This window comes from Ambystoma mexicanum, chromosome 8, assembly GCF_040938575.1.
Source record: "Ambystoma mexicanum isolate Mex_15411 chromosome 8, UKY_AmexF1_1, whole genome shotgun sequence".
Classification (NCBI taxonomy): Eukaryota; Metazoa; Chordata; class Amphibia; order Caudata; family Ambystomatidae; genus Ambystoma; species Ambystoma mexicanum.
Window position 1 is genome coordinate 174,333,322 of NC_090929.1, and position 18,196 is coordinate 174,351,517.

General features: G+C 45.8%; 1 protein-coding gene across 1 annotated transcript in view; it reads right to left on the reverse strand.

Annotated features, from left to right (window-relative positions):
• Nucleotides 1–9,964, reverse strand: part of SNAPC4 (small nuclear RNA activating complex polypeptide 4) — a 676,731-nt gene extending 666,767 nt beyond the window's left edge. Inside the window, exon 1 of the mRNA XM_069609574.1 lies at nucleotides 9,650–9,964. The gene's annotated coding sequence lies outside the window, so the exon portion shown is untranslated. The remainder of the gene's footprint in view (nucleotides 1–9,649) is intronic.
• Between the last annotated feature and the right edge of the window lie 8,232 nt (nucleotides 9,965–18,196).

Below are 18,196 nucleotides of genomic sequence, written 5' to 3' on the forward strand. Positions count from 1 at the left end.
GGTTACTAAAAGAACAGTAGCGCAAATATGGAGATGGCAGTTTGGCAGGCTGGCGTGATCGTGTGTTTGATGCGGTGCAAGTATTAAACAATAGGCCTGTGTATGAACATGAAACTCCTTTGATGCGATTAATGACTCCTAATTTACAGGTTCAACCCAATTCAGTCAGACAAACACTATTGTACTGGGAAATTACTCCAGGTTCTTTAGCTCCCTATCGAGCAACTCCAGAGTCAGCAGGGGTAGACTTGCATTCCCATGAAGAAATCAGATTAGATCCAAGAGGAATAGTTGTAATTGAAACAGGAATTGGAGTACAGATTCCCACAGAGCATATGGTATGGATTGCCCCTAGATCTGGCCTAGCATTGAAGGGAGTTCAAGTGTTGGGAGGGGTAATTGATGCTGATTACCAAGGCAAGATTAAAGTCATCCTAATGAATAGTGGGGATCAATTGTTATCAATACACAAGGGTGATCGAGTGGCCCAATTGATAGTCATTCCCATTAAGTTGTCCATGATTAAGAAGGGGGAGCCTCCTACAGTGTTAACTACCCGTGGGGATCGCGGTTTTGGCTCTTCATACAGTATGGTACCGGGTGCAAAGGTGTGGGTGGAAAAGCCAAGTGGCCCACCAGTGCCCGCAGATGTCATTGCATCAGGCAAAGATCAAGTAGTTTTAGTAATGGAGCCTGGTAGAAAGAAATGGCAATATATACCCGCAGACAAATGTTACCTGAGAGAGTGATGTGCAACACTGATATCTCTTTTCTGGGTTTGCTTTGTAGATCCTGGGTCTGGTTGGTGTAACTGTGGCACTAAATGGACTCCATTTGGGCAAGTTAAACAGTCTGCGGCTACCAACGAAAAAAATGTCACATCTGTGCCAGTGATCAAGGGGATACTGATAGTGATGAATAATGTTGTCCCCAAGCAGCCTTAAGCCAGTGCCGAAAAGCCCGCCAGACCGAAGACATGGATTCGTGAAATGCGACAAACACATCAGGAGCAAGTGAAAACAACTTTGATGCCAGTCGTGCAAGATTAGTTTGTAGGAAGACGAAAACACTGTCCTATGATTACACAAGAGGAGAATATGTGGATATATCTGGCACAGCAAGTACTGAACATATCACACTTTTGTCTTACTGATGTGCCCAATGCTGAAGCTTTATTGACTACGTGTTTAGTAGCGGTGCCGACGCCTGTTGCGGTTTTAAAGCATATCTTCGGCGTCACTCATAATGATTCTTTAGTTCAAGACTCAGACATTAGACAATCTTTTTCAGTTTATGAGTACTATCGGTTCTGCCAAGAGACTGACAGGAAATGGAGAAATTTGACACGTGTTATTACTTACAATATAACTCAAGGTGATGTATGTTACATTATGACGTGCAAGGCACAAGAAATTGGCAAATGCCGACAAATAGAGTTGACCAATCAGTACAATCATACTATGTTCGAGAGGCGACTATGTTCGCGAATGTCACGCAAATGCACCAGTGTAAATAACACTATGTCCTGCAATCATACAGTGATAACTGCTATTCATTTGAATCATTTGAAACTTCCAACAGGATGGCTCTTTTCATGTGGTAACATTACATATACTTATATTCCAGCTAACATTTCTGGAGGTCCATGTGCTTTAACTCGATTAGGACTAATGATGTTTCCTTTACACCCAGCGATAACTCGAGGTAAAAGGTCAACTTTTGAATCTGTAGGGCTATCTCCTGATTGTGATTCACATGTACATTTGTTATCAGAAGCTGAGGTTCTAGCATTAACCCTTTCATTAGTGGGAGTTTGGGGTTTAGCTGCTGGAGATGACAAATCTTTGATGAAATTAGCATGTTTAGTAGTTAAAAGTCTTAATCATACTTCGCAGGCTTTAGAAGAATTACTCCTTGATAGTCAAGTTATTAGAAAAGCAACTTTGCAGAACAGAGCTGCTGTTGATTACCTATTGCTAAAACATAATTTAGGGTGTAATGCATTTGAAGGTATGTGTTGTTTCAACTTAAGTGACCACTCACAATCTATTGAAAGTCATATTCGAGGTTTGAGGGATCTCATTTCTCAAGTGTCTCAAGATCGTAATAGAAATTGGTGGGATTGGTTATTTTCATGGATACCTGATATTGGGGGTACACTACGTTACGTTTTTGCTTGCATTTTTATTATACTATCTATTATAATTGCTTGTTGTTGTTGCATTCAATGTATTCCCAATTTAGTCTTAACATTTCGTAGGTTTCAGAGACCGGTTCCTGTGCCACCAGGTTATGGAAGATAAATATCCAAGGGTGGAATCGTTATGCTTGATCTAAAATGGCGCTGGTGCGCAATGCATTCTGGGAGCGCTCGGAGCCATGATGGATATTTACTTCATACCGCAGTGAAACGCTGCACACATTTTGCTGAGTGTTAGATTCACAGTGCTGAGAAAAACATGCTTTTCAAACCTGGTATGCGGTCAAGGACATTTCTGCTGGGAAAGCTAACGTTGTGATGGCTTGCTACTGTTCTCCGTGGAGCGTGTTTTTAGAGAAGGGAGGCACTGCGCTTCTTGGGGGGAGCTCTCGATTGACCCAGCTGGCAACCGACGGCTGTTCTTCAACTGCGCAAGTGCAATTTCCAGAATGTTCGAGAAATGACTCCCCATTGTGGAGTGTGTATATATGCGGAAGCCCGGAGGTGGTCAGGTGAGACTTCAGCCGGAGAAAGGACGCTTACTTCCGGCCCTCCTGTGAGCTGTGGTGCTCTCGGCCTGGCTGTTCCCGGGGTCTTCCAGCCGCTTCTGGACGAGATGAGGAATCCTGTTACGCTCACGGTGATGTATTTCCTTTTGACTTCTTTACTTCTTCTGTGATCTATGTCCCTATTATTTTTGTGAGTTATTTCTAGGTTCTTTTAAGATTTGAATAAATAGCCGTAAAGAGCTGATTATCTTCTAAGAGTGCGTGGCTGTGAGTTATTGTGTCTGTCTACATTCAAAGTATTTGCTCTATAATTGCATTGATGATTTATGGTTGTTCCGTGCACTTTTGGGGGAGAGCAATACACCCACGCCAATACCATTGGCGGGGAGCACCCCGCAAGGGGCAGACTCACCAGGGGTAGCTAAAGCAGTCACAGCAGTCAAGGAAGGAGGGCCAACCATGACAAAGTATGGCAGGCCAACAATGGGGAAGGATGCACAGGGCCGATCCATGAAAGCAATGGCATGGTATATAAATGACAAGGTTAAAGAGAAAATTCTGGAGAAAGGAGTTCATAGACATTTTTTCACTGCTAGAATGTCAAAAGAAAGGAATGAAGGTGTCAGTAGAAGACATAAAAGAGGACGAGAAAGGCTTGTTAAGGAGGGTGACAGTGGTCAAGAGTTTTGATAACTGGGTAGCAGCTTTTCAAATAATGTCCACTATTATACTACAGAAATACCCAGAGGACGGGGTAGCATTGGTCGCCTATCAGCAGAGAGTGTTAAAGGTGTACAACGCATTCGGGGGGGATGCATGGAAAGAATATGATCACAAGTTTAGGAAAGAAATGGATTGCTTCCCGGATATGGGGTGGGATGAAGAAAACTTTAACCTGTACATATTTAACGTTTTAAAAGAAAAATGGTACTCCAGGGAGCAGAGTTCAGGAGGGCAACAGAGAAGGCAATATTAGCAGAACGATTATAGAAGTGATTACAGGTATAATAACAGAAGGTACGAAAATAGCTATGACAGATCAAGGGATCAGAATTTTCGGAATAGGCAATATAGCTCACAGAGAGGTTGGCAGAGCAGCATACCACCAACGGCCCAGGGGGGCGGCAGGGGAAATACTTGGTCACCACAGGCAGAGTCAACACAATGGCGTCATTTCAAAAATGGGATACCATGCAGCTGGGGCTGGAAGTGCAAGTTCAGCCAGAAGTGTGAGAAATGTAGGGGAGACCATACCAGCGCCAAGTGAACCAGGGCAACAACAAACAGCAATAGTGGAAATGAGAAGCAGAACTAGGAGCTGGGGGAGAAAGGAGTCACACCAATTAAGATCGAAAAAATGGAAAAGTGGCTCCGCACATTCCCAGATCAAGAGGCTGCCAATGTGATTAGAAGGGGTTTTCAGGAAGGTTTCAACATTCCTTTCGCAGGGCAAGGTTCGCAGAACATCCCAAAAAACCTGAAGTCAGCTATGGAAAACAGAGGGATAGTAAGCAAATAAATTCAAGAAAGAAGTGGAACTGGGTAGGAACGGGGGCCCCTACACATCCCTGCCATTCAAAGAATACATATGCTCACCGTTGGGGCTAGTGCCAAAGAAGGAAAAAGGGGAATTCAGACTTATTCACCATGTTTCATATTCCCCCGGGGAATCTGTAAATGATGGCATCCCAAAAAATGAAGCAACAGTAACCTACTCAGATTTCCAAGAAGCAGTAGAAGTAGTCAGGAAGGCAGGCAGGGGGGCATGGATGGCAAAGGCGGATATAAAATCAGCCTTCAGATTGTTACTGGTCAACAAAGAGTCACAGAAATGGCTATGTATGCAATGGGAGGGAAAATATTTCATTGACAAATGCCTCCCCATGGGATGTGCCCTCTCCTGTGCATATTTTGAAAGAGTGAGCTCATTCCTGCAATGGGCACTCACAAAAGAACTGGAGGAGGCCAGGGTGGTCCATTACCTGGATGATTTTTTATTTGTAGGGCCCCAGTGGTCCAAACTGTGCAAGGCCACTTTGAACAAATTTGTAGAGATAACAAACGAATGGGGTTTCCCGCTGGCAGAGGAAAAAACTATGGGCCCAACACAGACAATACAGTTTTTGGGGATAGAAATTGACTCAAGGGAAGGGGTATGCTGGATCCCAGAGGAGAAAGTGGCAGACCTGCTGGAAACAATCAATAACATGAAAGGGAGAAACAAGGCCACCGTAAAAAAAATTACAAGCGTCGGTGGGAAAGCTAAACTTTGCAGGAAGGGTCATACCACAGGGAAAACATTTTCAAAGGAGCATTGAGCTAAGAACAAGAGGGGCCAAGATGGGGCACCACAGAGTCAGGATAGGAGGGGGAAATCAAGAAGGACATGGAAGTTTGGGGAGAATTCCTGAGGTCATTCAATGGGTCAGTGATCTGGCGCTCGCCCATCAACGAGAAGGGGAAAAGAGTGTTGTTCATAGACGCAGCAGGGGGTTTTGGTTTTGGGGCAATACTAGGAAGAGAGTGGTGCGTAGAGAAATGGCCAAAGGCATAGCAGGAGGCAGCATGGACTAGGAATATCACGCTGTTGGAGCTTTTTCAAATCTGGGTAGCATTGTGTGCATGGGAAGCAGAGCTAAATAACACAGAAACGGCGGTTTGGTCGGATAACATGGCAGTGGTGCACGTGTTAAATAAAGGGAGTGCATCATGTCCAGTGGTATTGGAATTGATGAGAGCCATCACACTGGAATGTTTAAAAAACAATGTATGCATAAGGGCGAGGCACATCGCTGGAGAATCAAATGTGGTGGCTGCCGCCTTGTCTCGTTTTCAGTGGGACAGGTTCAGGGAGCTGAGGCCGGACGCAAAAAGGAAAAAAACGCCCACACCAAAAAAGGCATGGGTTCCACTGGAAGAAAAAGAACGGTTGACTACAAGGTTAACTCAAAAGAAAAGGAAAAACCACAGGAACCAGGACGAGTCATAGAAAAGCTGGCCAGGAACGCCCTAACGTACAAAACAGGTAAGCAGTACGGAAAGCATGTGAATAATGTATCGGTGGAAACAGGAGTACAAGATGTGGGTAAGGTTACAACGGCCAAAATGTGTGATTTCTTAGAAGGGGCATTTGCCAAAGAGAAAAGGAAAAGCTGGCAGCAGCTCACTTGTCCGCCTGACGCATGCACCGCAAAAGTAGCCGGTGTGACGGATCCAACAAACAGCCCGCTAATAAAGTATGCGATGAAGGGTTGGGCAAGGTTGGAAGGAAAGAAGCCAGATTGCAGGAGACCTCTGAATTTTGGAAAACTGGTGGTTCTGCTGAAAGTATTACAAAGCACATGTAACAGCGAATATGAGACAGCTCTGTTTAGGGCAGCATTTGCCCTAGCGTACTACGGGGCTTTCAGGATAGGGGAACTAGTAGCCCGGAATACGATAGCAGGGGATGGTCTGGCAAAAAGCGATGTTAGCATAGGATCCAAAGGCATGTCCATACTGTTGAAGAAATCCAAAACTGACCAGGCGGGGAAGGGGAGAGCAATAGACCTCAACTGCATCAGAGAGAGGGACCATTGTCCCAGATGCATCACACAACCATTTCTTGAGATACGACCACAGGTCGGCGGGCAATTGCTAATACACAGGGACGGCGGCGCACTGAGCAGTTATCAGTTTCAGGCAGTATTAAAGAAAACAATAGCCAAGGCTGGGTGGGATCCAGCTGAATTTGGGACCCACTCATTTAGAATAGGAGCAGCCACGTCAGCATGGGCAGGGGGCCTGAGAGCAAAAGGTGTGAAGAAGATTGGGGGTTGGAGGTCACAATGTTTAAAAAAATATGTAAGGGAGGAACTGATATGAACCTCCCCCCCCACTCCAACAGATATGGGCCCCTACAAGTCGGCATGGATCGTGGGGCATTCCTTCGTGATGGGCAGGCAGGTGGATCGAGGAGGTCAAGCAAGGACTCCACTTCAAAAAGACAATCACGTCCTGGTGGGGCCTCCCGGGGATGCACTGGGAGGACATTCACGACAGGTTGTCTGACTTGATCGGCTTCAGGGACCCGCCCGAGTACCTGGTAATACACCTCGGGGGCAACCGTTACGCTCACCTGGTTCCCACAGGGGCGTCGATCGGACCCGGACAGCTGCGGTCTCCACCAACGTGATGCGTTATGTTTTTAAATGATGAGCTCTCCATCCTGCGTGGACTGCAGGGGCGCGTTGATGCCAATTACTTCACTGGTTTGAAGGCGTGAGAGTGTTCCGGAGAGTATTGACTCTGAGGTTCCTGGCAAGGTTCTGTAAGTATCAAGTTCATAGAGTTCAATATGTCCGATGATTCACTCTTGTTTCCCTCCTTCCTTCCTTGTCTTGCAACTAAGATCGTGAGAAGATACCCCTCGTGGCAGTTGGTGGCGCTCAGGTAAGAGTCTGTATTACCCGACGCCGTCCGGTAAATGTTGCCAGTGTTTAACGTGTTGTTTTCTCTCTCTTTGCAGGTGCGGCACATGAAGATGTGGAGAGTTATAGAATAATGCCTCCGGTGGTAATCAGGTAAGTCTATGATGATAAGTGTTTTATTTGTTGGTTTTCCCGGCTCACCTTGTTGTTTTCTTTTGTCCCTCAGGTGCCGGAGTTCGGCGAAGAAATGATGGAGGCAGCGCCGAATCGAAAGATACTGCGAGGACTGGTGAGTATGGCGCGGCGCTGCAGCTGGAGATGCGACGCGTACAGAAATGATGTTCTTTCCAGGTCCGGAGGCGAGATGGATCCAAAATCAGGTGAGGAATTCGAAATAGTTCGTTTTCTAATCTTGTCCTTTTCGTTCCTCTTGGTTTTAGGATCTCCAGATTCGAGGCGGGTGTGGCAGAAGACTGGATGCAGACTGCAGGCACGGTGAGCATTACGCTGCTGGATGCAGAATAACGCGAAGCGTGTGCTGTTGTTCGGGCGTGGTTTAAATAGCCTCCAAAGTAGTTCCAGGTAAGAAGCTCCCTAGAACCACACCCGAGTAAAAAATAGTCCCTGTAGAAAAATAGTCCCATCCAGGCCTCACGTTGGCTTGGACCCACTAGCAGCATGGTCTGCATCAGGTTAAAGACTATGAGCCTGGCGCCTATGGCGCCAGGACTGATTTCCATGATGAGCCTGGCGCCTAAGGCGCCAGGACTGAACCCAAACAGCCCCCCGGCGGGGCTGTTGGGGTTTTAGTAAGTATCTGGATGCCTGCTTCCAGAGCTGATGGGCTTGGTCCTGATGCCCGGGGGTAGGCATCATGACAGCAACGATCTGGTCAGCACGAATAGGGGAAAATTACAGAGAAACATTTGCGAATCCCTGCATGGCATAGCACACTGCTGGTGGAAAACTGAAATGTTCATGTCAGAAATGATACCACGTAGAATCTGGTATGGGGCACATCGGAGGCAGGCAATTGAAACAGCAAGGAGAAAGCTAAACAAAGCAGTAGAGAAATACTGCAGGAGCACAGGCCTCCATTTTATAAAGCATGATCTTTCCCATAATAACCCAAAGATGTTCCATCAGGACGGGGTGCACCTGTCTAGCAAAGGGATAGGGATTTTTTCAGACAATATTTTCAGGGCTCTAGAGGAGCGGGGATGCAGACAGAGGCGCTTTTGGGGGGACCTGAGCAGCCGAGGCAACGCCTACACAGGTGTGGCGGCACGTGTCTAGGAACGGATGCCCAAGGGTAACAAAGACTTGCTAAGGAGAAGGTTTGGCATCTCCACCCCTGGACATGAAGGGCCCAAAAAGCACATTGTTGTTATATATTTTTGTTTGTATATTTTCTGTAGAAAATAAATGCCTACTGTCGATAATTTTTCCACAACATAACTGTCTGTAATTCATTCAATAGTTTAGGAGATAGGAAGCATGAGCAGAGGGGAGCCCACACTACTCAGCCTAAGAGGAAGCTCAGGACGAAGGAGGGGGTCGTCCCTCCCAAGTGGAGTCTCTGGTCCGTGGTGGGCCAGGCGAAGGGACACCAGCCAGAGAGGCAGGCAGGAGGTACCCCCTGAGAACAGGGCGTGGGAAACCTGCCCGTCTTACGGACTATGTGACGGACTGAGATGGCGGTGCTGTGCGGTAAAGACTTTGATGCACCAATAAACGGGGGACTGTTGGGTTTTGTTAATGTGTGCTGTTAATGCGTGTTAGTTTAGATCCTCTCTTTTCAGTTTGTTGTTATGGAAAAGGAGGAGTGTTGCGTTGCCCCTGTAAGGGCGCGCACGCGACGGAGTGACATCCACTCTGTCGCGTGCTGATATAAATAAACAGGGTGTTCCCGGCAGCTGCAGAGCCACCAGGTAGCCCACACGAACAGCACAGCGTCTCCGTGTCTTGTGTCCATGGGAGTGTGGAGCTCACGGTGCGGCGGTCACTGCACACCGCTAACAGTTAGTATTTAGGAAGCTCTGGGGAAGGCACATCGCCTTCATGTGTAAGTAATGGCAGGACTAGGAGTATGATATGATATGGCATTTGTAACGCGCCTATACAGAAGTGTTTCAGTACCCAGTAGTAATTAAAGTACCCAGAAAGTAACTGAAGCCCTAACAATCCGATGGGTTTAAAGCATCCGCACCCAACTGGAATCAAGAAGAACAGAACTTTGAAAGTATTGTATGTGTGCTGGGGATGAGGAGTAATCAACGCCTCGTACAAGTGCATACATGTGCAATTTTACAGTTTAGGGTAGTTTTGTACATGCTTGCATGAAATGTGTTACCGCCGTACAAGTGTGACTGCCAGTTTTAACACAGTTCCCTAACACACACAGAGAGACGTAAAAACAACTCGATCGTTCTGTTCGTGCAATGGGCTCTACTACCAACAATCCTTATTGTCCTGTTTATTAAAACTGCTTTAATTATGCAACGTTTACAAGTTGTGATCCATGCACATACCTGCTGTGACGAAGAGAGTTCGGCTCCTCCACTTTCCCTGGTGGGCTGCAAGACACGTAGCTCCGAAGTGTAAAATGGCAAAAGGGTTCTTTTCCAAACGCGAGCGCCGCGCGGAGGATCATGGGATGCGAATTTGCATACTGCGTTTTACAGTCCTATATGCACAGTCGCGTGAGCGGGGATGAGCTCAGTCACTTGCCCCATCAGGAAACCCTTTGCGGTCAGGGTAGGGTCATTGTGCACTGGAGGAGATGTGCACTTTTCAGACAGGGCACAACAGCCTCTGCAAACATGTCTATGCAAATCCCCCGAACCATGATGCTTTGCGGCAGCCTCGCGGAGGAAGCCTGGGATTTCTGTGCGGAAGGGGCTGCAGGAACCAACAAAGCACCCGGGCATGTAATTAGTCCCGCCCCTATTTTTGTATTTATTTATTTGGATTTATAAAGCGCCAGCGGCGCAGGGGCATCGTGGCGCTGTTACAGGTTCCAAAGTGTTGGCAAGCATAGCTCCTAAGAGTTAAGGAGCATACGAACTCCAAAACGTACTTCTTTCATTTCTGATTGGAAACCCACTGGCGACGTTTCAGTATGACTACTGAATTTTAAAATCAAATCAAACACTACTACTACTTTTATACGCACTAGGCTAGTGCACTGTTACGTACTGGGGGCGGGGAGGGTAGGTTCACTGTATTGCACTGACTGCAGGGTGCATCAGAGCCGCGTTCACTCCGCCAGCTGAAGGGCTTGTGCTCTGTTCTCGGACCATTGTCCTATTTCACGGTTTGGGGCTATAACTCCAAAATATTGCTCAAGTTAGAGCCACACTGTGATGTTGGTGAGAGGCATCTGTGTAGTGTAGTGACTCCTGCACAGGCTGCACTATAATGTGCAGAGAGATGCCGGCTCACTGCACACTGGTGTGCGATTAGCAGTGAGTGTGCTTACTGTACTGTGATGTACAGCAGGTTGTATGTATAAGCACTGCCCTGTGATATGGAACAGACCGGATGTTGGTGTACGGCTGGTTATGAGCTTACTGTTATGTCATGTTTGCAAAGCGCTTAAAGGATAGTTCCGGGACTTTTTTTTTATTGTCCCTACGGTTCGGCCATGTGTTTTTAAGCATAAATCGGTAGATCGTAGATAACTTTCCTATGGACCTTACCCGACTTTTCGTCCATTAACGCACTCGAAATCAGCCGCCATTTTGTGATAATCCTATCATTTCCCCCCATCGACCTGGCTCACCTGCGTTTGCGGCACTAAATCATATCCCCCCCCCCTGAAACAGACTTTATCAAAACATTCATATTCCCCGCCTCTATCCGTGACGTGACTGTGCTGCGTAGGCAAACGCGCCCAGGCGTCTTCTACGCGACTCCACGCAGAACCCGGAAACCAACACAGATCAGCTCACAACACAGCGCGCCACAATTCGGAATATGAAACTGTACTTTTAAATCAAACCGCAAGATTGTAAATTTGGTAAAGTATATTTATTTGACATCAAATGTTTAGAGAATATTCAGCGATTTGCATTTTTCTTTGCTCTCGATCCAAAATAGTTCGTCTTGAGGCAAGCGATGTTCGTGTGCAGTACACAGGGTGTTGGTTTACGATAAAATAAGCTCTTCGGTCGCACTGATAATCGCATGGCTGTTCCAACAACGAGGCACTAGGCCACCACAACGGTATGTATGTTGCATCTAGCCATTAGTACCGCGTAAGGGCATACTTGTACTTGGCGATCGTCCCATAAAATGGTCAGGGTGGTAACGTTGTTCACGCGGAGAAGCAACTGGCGGTTGTAAAAGCCATCCGCCGGTGTCTGGTACTCGTGACACATACAAAAATGAAGGATGTACCTGTTTTAAAAACATAAAAAATGAAATTAGTCTCACCATCAGATCTTTATTAAAATTATTCATTTTATATATTAGGTCGGGAAATTATTTCATAGTTAGGACAGTGCAACTGGGTATTATACGTCATTTCCAGTAACCTGATAACACTGATATGATATAATATGGCATTTGCAACGCGCCTATACACAAGTGTTTCAAGGTGTGGCGAGGCAGGGAGGGGGGGGGGACAAGGAGAAGACAGACAACGATCCTACTAGGCCAGGTGTCATTCAGATCGCGCAAGTGCAGGGGTAGGGGGAAGGTAAAAGTGCAAGGGGAAGTGAAGGGGGGAAGTGGAGTACAAGGTAAGTAGCATAAAATAATAAATACATAGGGCCAGCTGGTGGCGAGTGCAAGGTAAGTGCAGAACAAGTACTGGGAAGGGGGGGCTGTAGGATACTGAGACAGTCCCCCAGTGCAGGGGTTGACAGGGAGGCAGTGCAGGTGGAGAGTGGAAGGGCCCAGGACCGAGGTCGCAGACCGTGGACCAGTTGTAGCAGGGGAGAGGGAGAGAGAAAGCAGAAGCAAAGAGGAAGGTTTTGAGGTGCTTCCGTAAAAGGAGATGGTTCTCCTCAAGATAGTGCGCGGTACAAAACAATATGCCACATAGAACGAACAAGTACAACTTAACCCGTCTTTAAGGCTACTGTATAGTAATTAAATTGCGGTATAAACTCATCTAAAGAGTTACTTACATTATATTTGCATTTTCCATTGTGTCTGTGCGTAGGGCAGCCCCGAAATACCACTCCTTCTATGCCGACGTTATTTCTTCTAATGAACGAACATTAAATGGCTTTCGTTTCTGAAATTATAGTCATTATAGTTTACGTTATTGCACCACACCCCCAAAAAGAAGTCTTTCGGGATGGTCCCGGCCTGTCAAGGTCAAATAACAATAGAACCTTATACTGAGTCGTGGGCCATTCCGGCACCCGAGCAAAAAATCAAAGCAGCTGACCTTCACTTTGAACGAGCACACATTCCTAGTTAGCTACATTCAGTGTAAGGCCATCTCACAGGACTTGAAATTTACACTCCATCTTTGCATTTTGTCTGCGTGCATTTGCAGCCCCAGAGAACCATAAATACGGAGACATTCTATATTTTTTGAAAAATGATTTATATTACTGTTTGGTTTAATTTAATGCGCAAATGAACAAGGTTGGATAGACACATTGCATGTACACTGAGCAATCACTTTTATTTACACAATACATAGCTACACATATTCAATGGGCCTGCGACATGAGGAGACTCCAGAGCAAAGTCACAGGTGACACCCGGGTGGTTCGCACAACTGCACGGTGAAGGGAGGGGCAAGGGTGGAGAGACACATTGCATGTACACTGAGCAATCACTTTTATTTACACATTACATAGATACACATATTCAATGAGCCTGCAACATGAGGAGACTCGAGAGAACAGACAATCAAATTACAATCATTTAAACCGTGATGTGTATTTCTCAATGAGCTCTGCTTTAGGTGGACATGGAACAGAGGCAATGTTGGGTGGCAATGCAGTTGTCCCCTGCACAGGTTCGTTCACAACTCCATGTATGTGCCTATCTAGGACATCAACAATAAGTCTCTCAATAAACTCATATTGCATATCCTCAAACACTGGTTTGATCACCCATTGTTTACTTCTTTTAGTGAAGGCCTTATTGTAGCGAAGCGTCCCTAAAGTTCCAGTCGTCCTACTTTGTTGACGGCCAACATTATGGTTATGTGCCAAGACCGCTAGAAGAGTCCGATTTATCATACCCTCCATGCCAACATGCAATCGTTTTGGCCTGTACTTTAGGCACATATTGTGGAACACCTCCAAATCTCCTGTGTGGCAGAATTCTGTGAGTCCCCTCAAATCTCTTGTTATAGTTTTATCAAATACAATCTTTTCAATGGCTTTGTGAGTGGGTGATGAAGGAATCAACCACTTCTTCTTCCGTGCCTCCTCTGTGGACAAATGGCCATGTTCACAATTGTGGAAATGTTGGATTGTGGTCCAGCGGTGAACGTTGCTACAGTGTAGCATTACTGACTGCCATTTTTCCAGTAGAATTTCCAACGACCCTCCACATGTTTTTGAGCTCCACCAAAGATGGTTGCTGATTGACTTGGACCACTGTGAAATACCTTGCATATCTTTTTTTTTACCTGCAGCCGACATTTTTTTATTGATTGTTTTTGCAAGATGCCATACGTCAAATTGGTGATTTATATTTTTGTACTCTTCTCTCATTGTCTTGGCAATTGAAACGTGTATGTCCGTGGCTATCAGGTCGATCACCATTCCCCGCGATTGTAGTTGAGGATGTACTTTGTGACACCTGCACGGCCACCGAACTCACAATTTTCTTACTTTCCATGTCCTGAAAGTGGTAGGTGCAGTACTTGGCTGAAAATCCTGGGCTGTCGCACTGTCCATCACCGGCTAGCCTGAACCGTTTGCCCGCGAATGTACTATCAATAGACATTTTTTCCATTCTCCAAGCTTCGCTAATGGCTGGAAATAGATAATCGATTTGGTATTTGTAGAACTGAGTTTTCGCAATGAAATGGATTCCCACAAACTGAAAGAAATACTCTAACTTTTTAAAACTTGAACCACTAAAAAGTGCGGCCGCTGCACAAAGTAGATTGCCTGCTGGCAGTTGCCCCAGCATGGGTTGTGCAGACCATGAGAAAGGATGATATTTTGTACAGGTGGCATGTATTTTAAGGTTAGTGCCTCGAATTGCACGAGTCACATTAATCAATGGGTCCCCACATACTTCCCCACCAACCGAATGCCCACATTTCATCCTAATAATAATATCAATCAAACAACTATCGAATACAATGAATTTGGCCTCTTTCCTTATACTGTCACTCTGCATCCCAGCTGGTTCGGCCTGTAACGTTGAGGACATGTCACTCACATGAAAGGTAGAATCTCTGATATCGTCTTCCGCTATGTTCAGTGATATTGATGGTGTTTCATTGTCGTCCACTTCATTCTCTTCCATTGCAACATCTGTTCCTTCTCCGGCGATGGGTGAATAAAACAATTTCTTCAACTTTCTCGCCGTCTTAGTTTTTGCGGGTGTGGATTCTGTGAATTGATCTCCGACTGCATCCGAACTACCAGGAGGACATTCACTATCAATGGCTGGTGGTGGTATAGCTCCGTTGTCAATCACTTCATATTCTTCCCATTGGCACGATGCATCTCCAGTCTCAAGTCCCTGCCAAAAGGTTTGACAAGCAACATCTCTCGTTCGCTTCACTGTCTGTGTAGATCTAGTTCGTACACCCACTCGCAACTAGAGGACAGATTGGAAAAGGGATGTTCAGTTTAAACACAACTTACAGTATTGAACTATTAACAGTGAAAAACAACATAATATAGTGACCAGGACACTAACCTTCTTTTGCTTTCTTTTCTTTGAACCTTTCTTGCCTCGAACTTCAACATCAGGACGCTGTTGCTCCGACTCGTGTGTGCATGTCTCCACTTCCTCTTGCGCTGCAACGACTATATTTTCATGATAAGCACATCCATCACGCACTGACGCTCCATCGACTCCCTGAAACATAGAACTTTCATTAGTATGTATAATAATATTGAAAACACAAAATGTACTTGGGGACCAATACCCACGTACATCTCAATAGCAAAACACGAATGAACGCATTGTGTAGAACATTCAAACGACAATTATTCACGCATTGTTGATCTAGTTAGATGGAACTGTCAAGATCCATACCTCGGGCTCCGCATAGACTTCCATTGATGATATTATTGAAGATGACGCTTCAGCAACTCCCTGAAACACAGTAATTGCATTAGTATGGTTTTCTATTTTGTTAAAAAGAACAGGCGTGCAGGCGTCAACGGCTCATCTAAATAGACCTGCACAAATGATCAGTTGTCTAAAATAAGTAATGGATATCTAAATATGATTCGATTTGCTCGATCGTTGGAAGTGTCACCACCCAGAGATCTGCATCAACTACTAGGGGTGATGTTCTTGTAGAAGAAGCTCCGTCATCTCCCTGAAACATAGTACTTGCGTTAATAAAGAAGGAAGTATAGCGGATGTAATCACGTCATATGATCTCGCTTGATCGAACTGTCAGTATCCATACCTCGAAATGCATAAGAACATCAAGGGACGCTGTAACTGCGGTGCACACTTCTGCAAGCTGTTGCGCCGACCCGTAACTGCATGCTCCCCCTTCTTCTTGGACTAATGCTCCATCGACTCCCTGAAACATAGGACTTTCATTAGTAATGAACACAATATTGAAAAAAGAAGACACATAGGAGGGCGACGACAGAAGGACATATCAATGGCTAAAAACGAAAGAAACATTGTGTGTAACAATCACGCTACAAGAATGCAAGATCTGATGATCTCCATCGATGGAACTGTCCGGAAACGTACCTCGAGCATCTGAGTGACATCAACGGTTGTCGTCAATGCGTTGGACTCCTCAGCATCTCCCTGAAAGACAGTACTTGCATTATTTTGGATAACAATAATTATAACTGAAAACAAAGACTAGAGGACGAGTACTAGGGTGTACCATTAGGTAAAATAATTACACGATAAATTAAAACTATTGATTTACATGCCTAAAACAAGTGAGTGGCAGAATAGCTAAGTAAGATTACCCGATAGGCGCTTGAAGTGGCTAATGACTGCAATAACGACACGGATGGAGAATCTTCCGCCTTCATATTGAGTGGATACATAAATGGGGAAATTATTGTTAGCTAATGCTACACACTACCGCAAGGCCGAGAGCTAAATCCGTAAACTTGACTCACCAGTGGAGGGATGTGGACGAATAGAGTGGGGATAGCGGTTGAGAGCAATTTTCGCTTCGCTCGCGGTGTGTTCTTCTTTATTAGCAATGATGTGGAGTACATGTCTGAGCTAAAGTGCCTGCTGCAGATGCGGTATCGATCACCCCTCTTGTCCGCAAAGACTTCTAGGACTCTACTTTCAAGCTCAGACGGTGGATATCCGCAATATCGGACCCATTCTCTTATCTGATCTATTGTCTTAGGGAAAACATGCATTATAGTACCTTCAGATTTATTATGGGTCTTCGAAGGGCAACCGCCAATGGAACAGGCAGGCATTGTGGAAAGTTCTGAAAAGTAAAGATCAACAATTCTCTATGAATACCAATGTGTTAAAAAATTAAATGACACATAAAAGGTTCAATGCAAGGTTCGTTTTGGTTCTTGGAACTATACACGTTATTCACATGCGGATAAGTATTTGAATAACTTTAAAAAAATAGAAAAATAATTTGACTAAACTCAGAACATGTGACTAGTTCCTTGCATGTACTGTCTTGAACGAAAAGAAAACATGGATGCAATTTGATGACTACTAGCAAATAGATATAAATTAAAAAATTGGACGCAAAATGATTATGGTACATGGCCTTACCTTGACGAACAAACAGTTAGATGCAGGGATCAGAGTAGTTTCTTGTCGTAGAACAGGGAGCAGTTCACAGGTTGCAAACTGACGAGTTTGCTCGAAGTGGTCACGGAAGTTCACAGAGACGAAGAGCAGATAACCAGCACCTTCACGGGTTGACTAGCAAAGCGCAAAGAAGTTCTCATTAGAAATATGAAGTGGGTTATAAAGAATTCGAAACAGGGGTGTGTTTGTGAATGAATGACGTGTATGTGTCGTGGCATTATGCGGTTTGCAGGGGGGCGTCCAGCGTGAGGGGGATGCTTGGCAGGAGACACGGGGTCTGGAGGTAGACATGGGAACAACAACCCATGCTCTATAGGCCACTTTGAAGTGTACATGGTCTTTGGCACCTCTTGGCCTTTATCGCTCCCTGACAGCTCCACTTGCCAGCGCAAGTACCCCGGTGCGAACTGCCTTTGATAGGGCGGGGGGTGGATTGGGGCGGTGGCCGTGCAGACAAGACACAGGAAGACTCGTGAATGGAGACACACTTATGTGGATTGCAGGGGGGCGTCCAGCGTGAGGGGGGATGCTTGGCAGGAGACACAGGGTCTGGAGGTAGACATGGGAACAACAACCCATGCTCTATAGACCACTTTGAAGTGTACATGGTCTTTGGCACCTCTTGGCCTTTATCGCTCCCTGACAGCTCCACTTGCCAGCGCAAGTACCCCAGTGCGAACTGCCTTTGATAGGGCGGGGGGTGGATTGGGGCGGTGGTCGTGCAGACAAGACTCGTTTGCCGCAGGGCCTCACCAAGGAGAGGCAATCTAACTGCATGTAAGAGGCAGGCTGCAGGATCTAGTACATGGAAGGCAGGGGGGTGAGTTTATAAATACCTCACCCTCCCAGGAGATTATATGGGTGCAGTTCACCCTGGAGACCCTGGATGCCTAGGCAGTTAGTCAGCAGCAGGCTGGCCTGTGGTGGCAAGGCGGCACGGGCCAGAGGGGGTCATCTGTGTACCCGGTGCCCAAAAGGATGATTTATTATGATCAACCATATTGATTATTTACCTATAACCATGTTTTGTATCAATAAAATCCAACGGCCTTTTATTGCCAACGCTTGAACAAAGTGGTGTGGTAAGTATTTTTGGGGGAGGAGGCAAGGCCGGGAGGCTTGATGCCAACCCGCAAAATAAC